This window comes from Phyllostomus hastatus, unplaced genomic scaffold (genome assembly GCF_019186645.2).
Source record: "Phyllostomus hastatus isolate PE091 unplaced genomic scaffold, TTU_PhHast_1.1 phas_contig_17, whole genome shotgun sequence".
Taxonomy (NCBI): Eukaryota; Metazoa; Chordata; class Mammalia; order Chiroptera; family Phyllostomidae; genus Phyllostomus; species Phyllostomus hastatus.
In genome coordinates, this window is record NW_025333664.1 from 25921054 (window position 1) to 25933335 (window position 12282).

Sequence of the window (12282 nt, forward strand, 5' to 3'; positions counted from 1 at the left end):
GTCATAACTATGAAAAATTTAAGTGTGTATAAGTTTGAAACCCAGAAATTGTATGTCTAGAAATGTATATTTACAGAAATATTAGTATAGGCACATGGATATACCAAGAATATTCATGTAACATAGCTTAAAATCACACAAAAAAGTTAAATAAAAGCAATGTAAACATCCCTCAGTGTGATATTTTACAATAGCTACATAAATGATGCTCATTTATTTACACAGAAATGCACATCCACTAAAAGAATGTGATTACTCCTTGTACAGCCACTTGGAAAGATGTCCACATTCTACTGTTCAATTAAAAAAAGTAAATGGTAGTATGCATAGTGTGATCCCACTTGTCTTTTAAAATCTAATTTATATATGTATGTAGTTATAGAGGTATATGTTGGTATAGCATTTTTAAAAGGCTAAATGAATGCATAAAATTCGTGGGGATATATGAAGATTTTGCTGCTTTGCATCTTTCTAATTTTTCAAATATTCTAAGTGAATATATGTTAATTTAAAACAGATTTTTAAATTCTCCCCTGAAAGTATGTTTTATTGATTTTAGAGAGAGGAAGGGAAAGAGAAAGCGAGAGAGAGAGACATTGATGTGAGAGAGAAACATCCATCGGTTGCCTCCAGTACATTCCCCTGACTGGGGATTGAACCCATAACTTTTTCGGTGCACAGGATGGTGCTCCAACCAAATGAGCCACCCAGCCAGGGCAATATATGTTAATTTTTAAATTGTACCTGAAAATGATAGAAAAGATTTTTTTTGTGTACAAACAAACTAAACTATAAGCCTATCTTAGAAATACTAAATTATGGTAACAAAGGAAACACAAATAAAACAAGAGCATGTGAAAATTTCAAGACAAAACTATCCCTTTTTGTTTCCACTGAAAAAAATTTTTTAAGTCAAATCAGGTAGAGATCTATCACCTACCAAAAATAGGACACACATGGCATTCGAACCACTGCTCCCCCTCCTCTGCCCAGTGTGGACACAATGCACACACAGTCCTGCAACCGCCCTTCTACCCCACTCCTCTCCCTTTCCTCCCCCCCCCCCCGCCCCCGCCACTCGCCTTACTGTACGGGACAGGCCCCACTGCCCTGCTCAACACAGTACTCCAGGGAGCACTTCCAACAGACTGGGCTTGCAAGAAACACATTAGCTCTCCTGAACTGTGAATTTGTCCAACTCAGTTCTCCCTTCATCTCTCTTGCAGCATTCATGTGAGGTGTGATTTATAGATACCACGTGTCCCCGTGGGTGTCCCATTATGGTTATTAAACACCCTGGGCCTTGATTGCATTTCCTTTCTTTGGACTCCCACTCCAGGAAGAATAGCATAGAACATGACATATTATTCCTGCTGTAATTTATTTTAAAAAGTAATTTAAATACATTGGTATGCAACCTAAGCTTCCATCATGATTCAAACAGAATTGCATTCAACAATTGCTCAAATGCTTCAGTACTGAAAAAAAGCATTTCATGTGCTTGCACTGCCTGCTGTTCATAAATCATATTAAGCCAGAACCAGAATTCTATACCAAGATTGTTAATAGTCATAAGTATTTTAAATTTTTCCCTTTGTTGCATATCGGTGCTTTCTAATGTTCTACAGTGAATATTCATTGCACTTGAAAAAGAGAAAACTACATACCTGGCAATGTGCTAAGAATTTAACATGCATTATCTAATTAAACCCTCCCAATCATCTTTGAGATACCATTATAACACACTTGCAGAAAAGGAAACCAAGACTATTCAGGTTAAATACCTTGCCTCGTTCAGCTTGACTACCTGGCTTTATACAAACCACTTACTTTCCTAGGCCCTCAACTTTATGGCCTATAAAATGTAGATAGTGTTTACCTCATCAAGTGTAAGGCTAAAAAAGAATGTCAACTATCAAGAAGGTCTTATGTAAAACACCTGGTATAAACAAAACAATTTTTTAAAAGTTTTCTACAGATGTCACATGTGACCATTAGGACAGACTCCCAAGCAATAGTGTGTAGAAGCTTGCTTGGGTGGCAGCTTTGCACCTCTCCTTCCAACTTCAAGTTCACTGTCTTAGACTGGTGACTTGAAATTATCCATGGAGTCAAAATCCAGCAAACTCTGCAGATCAGGGCGTTTCCCCTCGGATGGACAATTGTTGGCTATTTAGCAGCACACCACAGCTCCCAGACTGAAAGTTAATGAATTTACTGGTCTGGCTCAAATATAGGGTTTATTATTTACTTTCGGGGAATGATTCATAACTTGGCTCTGCAAGTCCCAAGGCCTATTTCCCCAGCTGGAATGTGAAGGAATTACAAGAATGGCAAAAAACAAAACAAAACAAAACAAAAAAACACAAAACCCCAAAAAACAAAAAACAAGACAACAAAAAGCCTCCAGAAAAAGATTTTTTCCCATTTCAGCTCTTTCAATCTGATCAGGGAAACACAATATACCCCACAAAACATCTTCAGGTGCTGATATGTGCCTTAAAAAAATGTTTATCTTGCCCTTTGGTACCATAAAGAGCCCAGACTAATAATTTTTTTTTAATATAAGAAAACTTATTTAGAAAGTTACCGAAGTAGTAGAAATGAGCCAGCTGGGCTGCGAAGGCTTAAGAAACAAGTTATGGAAGCAAAAGTATGACTCATGGAGCTTAGGAAAGATAAGAGCAAAGGTAATGTGCCTGGAGGACGGTTGTGGGGGGGGCAGGGGGAGAAAGGGAGGAAAAGGTGAGGGACGTGCTCCCGAGGGAAGAGCAGCCTCGATGTCTTGTTTTCTGAAGAGCCCAGTTTGTTTGGCATACTTGTGCCTTGAAGTAGACAGTTCATTAACCAGACAGTGTTTCCTCTCCTCAGGAACTGTGTCTTGTGAGAACACCTGGCATGAAGACATTAAGATATTTTGTCAACATAAGGCAGTATTGGCCAACATTAATTCAGTGGTTGGTGTTCAACCACGAAAAACTTCCCTTTCCTTCATGATAAAATATGAAGACTCCCTCATTATGGCTGACACAATTGGAAACTTTTTTTCAAAACATTGAAAAACATCATCCAAAACATTTTTATCCCCACCACTTTTAGAGAGGGGGGTGGAGAGAGAGAGAGAGAGAGAGAGAGAAACACAGATGTGAGAAAGAAACAATTGGTTGCCTTCTCATACATGCCCCAACCTGATATCCAACCCTCAACCTGGGCATGTGCCATGATTGGGCATCAAATCCACAAGCTTTTCATCCACAAGATGATGCTCCAACCAACTTAGGCACACCGGCCAGGGCAGAAATGGGAAACTTTCTATTGGAGTTCATTGTGGAAGTTCAATCAAATGGGGGTGGGGAGGTACAGGTGAGTCTTCATTTTCCTCATTGTCTTCAATCCATTGGTCACACTCACTGGCCTTTCTGGAGTAGGTCTTTGCTTGCCAACTTTCCTGTGTTAGACATGTAGGTCAAACTGTCCCACACCTAGTTGCCCAGGCTGGGAAGAAAAGCTAGGCTGGCTTTTGATTGGACGAGGGTTCAACCCATGATCAGAGGAAGCTAATCAGCCTCTCCCTGCAACTTCAGCCAGGATACTGTATTAGCTTTCTAGAAATCCTGCAACAAAGTACCACAAACTTAGTGGCTAAAAGCAACAGAAACTTATTTGGTCATAGTTCTGGAGACAAAAATTACAAAATCAATGTGTTGACAGAGCCCTGCTTTTTCTCTGTCTCCGTCCTCACATCGTCTGTCTTCATGCTGTCTTCCCTCTGTGCATGCCTCTCTTTGTGTCTTCTCTTTTTAGGACAGCAGTCATATTGGACTGATGACCACCCTAATGGCTTCATCTTCGTTACGACTGCAGAGACTTTATTTTTAAATAAGGTCATATTCACAGATATGGGGGTTAGAATTTGAACATATCTTTTTGAGGGACACAGTTCATCCCATAACAGACACTGAGAAGGAAGTCCTCAATACATGCTATATATTTAGGCCTGGAGGTTGTAAATTATCAGGCCACATCCGAGGTGAGTCAACAGAGGAAGGCAATGGGAAAGGGGAGAGAGGTGGAACAGATGTATAGAGGGAAGCAGAGGAAACAACCCTGAAAAATGGAGAGTGTGGTTTCCATGCATCCCTTCCATTAATTCACTCATTTTCTTCTTTTGGTTCACTGGAGAGAGTTTCTCTTTCTATTCTGTAAAACCATTAGGAAGAACTCTGAGAAAAAGAATGATGTTCCCCAAAGTCCGTGGAAAACAGGTGATGATTCCTCAAGACGTGCTTACCAGCCACAAGAAAAGTGAGAAATGGAAAGAAAATGTCATAAGTTTTCCACGAAGCCAAAATGATTCCCTTAGAAAGATATCCTATGACAAATGCCCTTCACATTTATGTTTTAAAGGCCAAAATATTCATTAAAACGGAAACAACAGGAATTTGTTTTATTTTATAATGTTCTATTTGGCAAAATTACAGCCTGGCAATCCTATGTCCAGGCCCAAATTTTTAAAAACTTACTTTGTTGGATCACAACTTCTCAGCCTAATAACCACCGACCTAAATGCACTGAAGCCCCTGAGTTTCAGACACATCACACCCACAAGCTCTGCAGCGGAGGAGCTTCAGTTCCTTTTGATTCCACATCAACTTCCTTCCTCTCAAATGCCTCCTTTTATACACATTTTCACAGGTTGAGAGTTCCTTCAGGCCTCCCTCGCAGTGCCTGTGGGGCTTACAACAATTCTTCTTGGCTTGGAAACTGTGCTCATCCCTAAGGGTGGGTAAGAACTGGCCAGCTCTGTGTTAAGAGACCCAGCCTGTAGCTATTTGATTCAAAAGTGAGGAACAGTGTTAGCTTGGAACAATCGGATTTCTCCCTCTTATTATTTTAATTTGTAGTTCTCCAAAGCAAAGTCTGAGACAAAGATCTCTGTTCCCTACCCTCTGCCTGCTCCCAGCAGTCTGACCAGGCTCTCAGTATCAGTTACTATATTTCAATATATTCCCTTTCTTACAAGGTAAGAAGAGACACCCTTTTGTTATTCTGTAGCCCAAAGAACATTAACTAATATTAGGCCTATCCTTTCTGACAAATACTCGTGTTTCCTTCCCCAAGACTTCAAAGAGTCCACCACCCAGCATGGCCTTGCTGGGTCCTGTCCATTGAGAGTCTGGCCCCACAGATTTTTTGCATTTCCCAAGCCCACGCTGATACCTGAAGGGCAGACTATTTTTACTGTTGCAGAGAGCTGTTTGGCTCTTCCACCCTGGCTGTAAACACAGTTTACTCCATAGTTTATTGGAGTTGAGAATTTGAAATTTGGTCATGGAGTCCTTAGTATCAATCCTATCAAAACATTTCTTGCATGAGCCTTCTAAAATTCACCAATTGTAGTTTAGAAAAAACAAAGGTGGAAGGGCACAATAACACTTGGGGTAAAGTCAAAAACATATAATCTAAGTGGCTCTATCTCTGTCACACACACACTCCCATGCCTTTGGGTATGCTCTCTCTCTTGAGCATACCTACACCTCTCCCCCCCTTTCTTTCCTCAAGGCACATTTTACTTTCTCCTAAACTCCAAGGGCCCTGCTTTTGCCTTTGTAATTTGTTTTCTGATCTCAAACAGCCCAGGAAGCTCACTTCTTCTACTTCTGCAACTTTCTAAATGAACTTTTGCTAGTATTTGAGTCTTGACTCTAAACGCTTTTTAGCCAAAACTCAAGGATCGAGGTCTAACATCTGGAGCCATTTCAACGTTAACACATTGGTTTGTCGAGAGCATTCTTTGAAGCCCAGTCTAGAGCCTATTTCCAGTCTTCCCAAGACTTTTGAATGCACATAATTCACTATATTACATTTCTTTCTTCTTAAGGAATATAGTATGTTGTTGGCAAAGAAATTCTGATTTACACGATTGTGTAAATGTGGCATATGTAGTTGGAGTCCTCCTTCATTATACACTAAATAAATTGCACAAAGACAAAGAACTTAAATGTGAAAAGAAAATTTTATAAGTATTAGAAGAAAATATAGGATAGAATCTTTATAGCCTCAGGATGCAGTTTTATGGAATGAACAAAATAAACTAACAAACAAAACAGAAACAAAAGCATGGATACATGAAACAGATTGACAGCTGTTGGAGGGGAGGAAGCTGGGAAGCTGGATGAAAGAAGGTGAAGGGAATAGCCAAAAAAACATGTGTTGCATAACATGTAGACGTGGACAGCAGAGTGGTGATAGCCAGAGGGAAAGGAGGGTGGGAGACAGGTGTAGGTGGGCAGAGAGGGGAGAAATGAGGATGGAAAGAGAATTTACTTGGGGTGATGGGTGCACAATTCAGTGTGCAGATGACTTTTTATTAAGTTGTACACTTGAGACCTGTATGGTTTTGCAAATCAATGTCATCCTAATAAATTCAATTTAAAAAATAAATAAAATGTACCCTAGCCACTGAGTGGTTCAGTTGGTTGGGGCATCATTTTGTACATCAAAACTTTGTGGATTTTATCCCTGGTCAGGACACATACCTAGGTTAGAGGTTTGACCCTAGTCAGGGCCTGTACCACAGGCAACTGGTATGTTTCTTTTTCACATTGATGTTTCTCTCTTTCTCTCCCTTCCAAATCAATAAACATATCCTTGGGTGAGGAATAAATAAATAAATAAATAAATAAAATGCATATTGCTGTGTAAATGAATAAGAAATGAAAGTACTCAACATACAAGAATTAATAAATTTGACTATATAAAAGGGAGACCTTAAGCCCCTTAGAAAGCACTGTAGAGTAAAACATATGATAAAAACTAAGAAAATATATATAAATATATATAATCTAAGCCTAAGAATGAAAAAATAATGATTGGCCTACACTCTTCAAAAATGTCACTTTGTTGTTGCTGTTGTAAGACAAGGAAAGACTGAGGAAGTGTTCCAGTGGAAGGAGATGGAAGAAGCACAGCAGTTTGACACCGCGGGCTCCTGGACTGGATCCTGTATCAGAAAAACATTTCTAGAAAGGACATGTGGAGACAAATGCTGGAAGTTGAATATGGACTGCAGATTAGATAATGTTACGTAACAATGTTAGGGTTCTGAATTTGATAACTGTACTGTGATTACATAAGAGAAGATCTTTGTTCTTAGGAAATATACACTGAACTATTAAGGGGTGGAAGGTGCTTGAACTCAGAAACAGAGATTGGAGTGGTGGTTACGGGGGCCTGGAGGGTGCGGGAAATGGAGAGAAATGGTCAAAGGGTGCAGTTATAAGGTCTAATGTCCGTGGGGATCTAATGTACAGCATGGTGATCATAGCTAATAATATGACATAGAGTGTACTATAGAGTAGACCTTGGTATTCATGTTAATTCATTCTGGAACTCGTGACAAATGCTGAAACCAGTACTGAACAAATTTTTCCCATAAAAAATAATGCAATTAGAAATAATTCATGAAAGTTCCCTGAACTTTCACATTTACTGGTATAATACTAAGTAATGAGGTTGTTTTGTAATACAAAACCTTAAAATTAAACAGACATGGATTAAAAAGTAATTGATTCTATAAAAATAAAGTAAAATTTAACTTCACTTTACTTGTACTGACAGGGGTTCCCAGCATATTGGATGGTTGGTGAGGTAGTGGAGGAGGGAGTGGGGAGGGGTTAATTGTTGGAATAGGGTTTTTCTTCCGTGACAATTTCAGGCGATTTCTTAGGGATTTCTTCTGTTTTCTGTCTCTTGGCTTCACTGAACACTGTTGGAGACTCAGATTTAGGGAGCTTCACTAAAAACCTATCAAGAGAAACTTGTTTCTGTCCATGTTTCAAAGGGTTTCTAAAGTGTGACATTGTTCATTAACAGGTTCCTGTTTTCGGCTTCCTAGAACTTTGTCTGGGTGACGCTTTTCCACAAAGTTCTGAAGTTCAACCCATTTCCCTCACATTTCTTTGATCAGTGCAGTAAACTTTCTCCCTTCCCTCCTCCTCACCTGAAGACGAAACACTTTCTCTTGCTGTGTGGCATCATGACTCACACAAGTTCTAGCAAGTACAGTGAGTGGCCAGTCCTGAGCAAGAACCTAGTGCTGACACATTTTTTTTTCCTCATCCAAATGCGACGAGTACAGGGTTTGACAAATTCTGAAGCCTGAAGTACTGAGGTATGACTGTGCTTGAAAGCTCCTAAGACGCCCTTTCCTGTGTCCTTGTAAGGTTGCCACAGTGCCTGGAGAGGGTAACACAGAAGGGTAAAGTCTCCATAACTCCCAGAAAAGAGATTGTATAAACTCCTCTTTGGATTATTTCTGGAGTCACTGCTGAACCAGAAAAAAATTTCCTTTGAATACTTTGTGATATTTTTACCCAGTATATATTATGTATATCAATTTAAACTTAACCTAGCTTTGATGATACCTTCAGGTATGCTTTTAAAACTCCTCAGGGGATACCATCTAGTATATTCAGATAGATAAGAGAATGTGGATACTTTGGTTATCTTTAACGGTGGAAAAAATCCAGAGGATGGAACACATGTACCCAAGGCCTTTCCTGGACATCCTTTGAAACAAACTGAAGAGAATGTACCTCAAGGTTTTTTTCCTATCTGTTTAAAAGGTCACTTAAAAACTTTTCTTAAAAAAAAGAAAGTTGCTAAGAGAGTAAATCTTTAATGTTCTCACCACAAGAAAGAAATGGTAATTATGTGGTGGGGTGGAAGTGTTAGCTAATGCTTTGGTAGTAATAATTTTGCAATATAGAAATGTATCAAGTCAACACATCAGACACCTTAAACTTACACAATGTTATATGTTAATTATATCCCAATAAATCTGGGAGGAAAAAAATACCATGCTCAAATTCAAACAGTGGTTAGTCCTCATCAGTTTTCCCTTCTGACATATCAAAAATTACACATACATGACTAGAATGTTAGTTAAAATGTAGCCACTTATTGCCAAAGATTATAGAGTATTGAAGCAAGCATAAAAGAAAAAAGAAAGCCCTAATTAACTATGAGTGACATTTATGAATGAGGCAAGCTCTCTAGTATGGTGAACTTTGAATTTCTTATTAAATGAACGTTATTATTAATATTCAAAATCATGAAACTGAAGTCACAAGTTTGAGAAAATATTGTGTGATCCTCTGCTCTCCCACATAAAAAGGTTGTGTGTGTGCATGCATGCGTGTGTGTGTGTGTGTGTGTGTGTGTGTGTGTGTAAGGGGCATGATGGATACAGTTTTTCACAAATGATTCGGATAAGTAGTCATCTGTGTGTGTATGTGTGTAGAGAGAGACAGAAAGAGAAAGGGGAGGAGGGAGAAGAAGAGGAAGAGGAAGAAGAGAGGGAAGAGGGAAGGGAGGAAGAGATGGAGGAGAAGATGCAGAGAATAAGAGAAGTGGGTAGAAGAGAGAGGGAAAGAGGTGTCATGGATCATTGGATAATTCATAGGAATCAAACAAAATTATGGGATGCCCTAGAATCTAGGGCACAAATAAAGTTTGTAGGTCAGTGCCTCACAAACTTTAAATTATCTTTGAATCACTTGGGGGTATAGTGGGTGGCTCTTGTTAAAGTGCACATTCTGATTCAGCAGGTTTAGGACCTGAGATTCTGTACTGCTTTGTTTTTCAATCAGAAAAGTGTTTTGTTATAAGAAACAATGCCATCAGATAAAAATACAAAAAAAAAGGAGTGAAATGATGGCAAATATTTAAAAATATCTACACATCTGCCCCCCCCAAGAAAAACTACAGTAGTTACTACGTACCTGAGTACTGAACACTGAATGACATTTTAAACTGCTTCACACAGGGAATCTGATTCCTTGCAGATCACTTCTACAGATTCTGTATTTCTAACGAGCTCCCAGGGGATGCTGATGCTACCAGCCTCTTAAGTTGCAAGGTGCACCACAGTCCAACCACAAGGGAGAATGTTCAAGGAATACATTATTTTGTAGGCTTTTAGCATCTATCTTTCACCTGGTGTTTTTGGGTTAGATGATATATTTTAGGAGCTCTGGATGGTAAATCATTAAGCAAACACAAAGCACCTAAAATCATAGCCTTATTCACTGCGCTTGACCTGGTGCTGCAAACTTGGGTTTAAATCGCCTCCCTTGCTAGCAGATGCCAGTTGATCACCCATGCCCTGCAGTTGCACAGTTGCTTTTCCATAATTCATGAGAGCAAACCAATAGCTGGGATGTATTTGCATACAAGGTAAATATCTAACATCAAGCACTCAACATCTTTTGTTCCAATTTCATTTATCTTGTCTCGCATCACATTTGTGGTGACTTTAGATAAATTATGTAACCACATGTTATTTCTACAGCTAGTAAGCAGAGAAAATCATGCTTATAACCCACCAACAATATTGTGAAAAAGTGGGTTGGGTGATTTGTCTCCACAAAAATTGTTTTTCTGTAAAAGCTGGCTGTGGCAGTCACAAATACAGAGATAAAGCCTACAAATTTCTCAAGGCAAGTAGAAGTCAGGCTACAATAAGCTATACCAGATCATTTTCACCTACACAAATGTTTCTTTTGAGCTTGCAGATCCCACACAATTTGATTATTTGTGAAATATGCCCTCTCGTTTCCAGTCTCAATTGCTAAAAGGATAGCTATTTATATTAAATATAAATAACTTAGAATTTATAGCTTAGAATTTAAACAATTGCAATGTGATATATATCTTTAAAACGTTATTGATCAAACAAATAAAAAGGCAATTAGGTGGACTTTCAGCCAAGATGGAGGCATAAGTAGACATACTGTGCCTCCTCGCACAACCAAAAGGACAACAATAATTTAAAAACAAAAAAGTAGCCAGAACTGACAGAAAATTGAACTGTATGGAAGTCCAACAACCAAGGAGTTAAAGTAGACACATTCATCCAGACCGGTAAGAGGGGCGGAGTTGGGGAGCTGGGACCGAGAAGGCTCACAGCAGGGCCTCTGGCAGACTAGACCCAGAGCACAAGGCAGCAGCAGGCGGACCCCAGGCAGGCAAAGCGGCAGCTGGCAGACCCAGCGAGGTGGCGGATAGTAAAGGGGTGCAGTTCTTCTAGTCCCACATTCACATACAGATAAACCAGGCGAAACTGGGGAGCAAGACAGACCACGCAACCCAGGGTCCCATTGTGGGGAAATAAAGCCTCAAAACACCAATTAAAAACACCTGTGGGGGTTGAGGTACAGGGAGAGACTCCCAGCCTCACAGGAGAATTCATTGGAGAGACCCACAGGGTCCTAGAATGTACACAAACCCACCCACATGGGAATCAGCACCAGAAGGGCACAATTTGCTTGTGGGAAGCGGGGGAAGTAACTGAAATCCGGCAGAGAGCAGAGTAAGAGCCGTTGTTCCCTCTCTGACCCTGCCCCCACATACAGAGTCACAACCCAGCAACTGGGTTGCCCTGCTCTGGTGAACACCTAAGGCTCCGCCCCTCATATGTAACAGGTGCGACAAGACAAAAAAAAATGACCCAAACAAAAGAACAGATCAAAGCTCCAGAAAAAATACGACTAAGCAATGAAGAGATAGCCAACCTATCAGATGCACAGTTGAAAACACTGGTGATCAGGATGCTCACAGAATTGGTTGAATTTGGTCTCAAATTAGATGAAAAAATGAAAGTTACACTAAATGAAATAAAGGGAAATGTACAGGGAACCAATAATGATGGGAAGGAAACTGGGACTCAAATCAATGGAGTGGACCAGAAGGAAGAAAGAAACATCCAATCAGAAAAGAATGAAGAAATAAGAATTCAAAAGAATAAGGAGAGGCTTAGGAACCTCCAGAACATCTTTAAACATTCCACATCTGAATTATAGGGGTACCAGAAGAAGAAGAGGAAAAGCAACAAGTGGAAAACTTACTTGAACAAATAATAAAGGAGAAATTCCCTATTCTGGCTAAGGAAATAGACTTCCAGGAAGTCCAGGAAGCTCAGAGAGTCCCAAAGAAGTTGGAGGAACACACCTAGGCACATCATAAGTACGTTACCCAAGATTAAAGATAAGGAGAGAATCTTAAAGGCAGCAAGAGAAAATGAGAGAGTCACCTATAAAGGAGTTCCCATCAGACTGTCAGCTGATTTCTCAAAAGAGACCTTGCAGGCAAGAAGGGTCTGGAAAGAAGTATTCCAAGTCATGAAAGGCAAGGACCTACGTCCAAGATTGCTATATCCAGCAAAGCTTTCATTTAGAATGGAAGGGCAGATAAAGTGCCTCTCAGACAAAGTCAAGTTAA

General features: G+C 39.7%; 1 non-coding gene across 1 annotated transcript; it reads left to right on the forward strand.

Moving 5' to 3' along the window:
- Window positions 1-8212: 8212 nt before the first annotated feature.
- Window positions 8213-8331, forward strand: LOC123815415. The gene has a single exon (XR_006785081.1). It is a non-coding gene; the product is annotated as a small nucleolar RNA SNORA26 (small nucleolar RNA).
- The last annotated feature ends 3951 nt before the right edge of the window (window positions 8332-12282 follow it).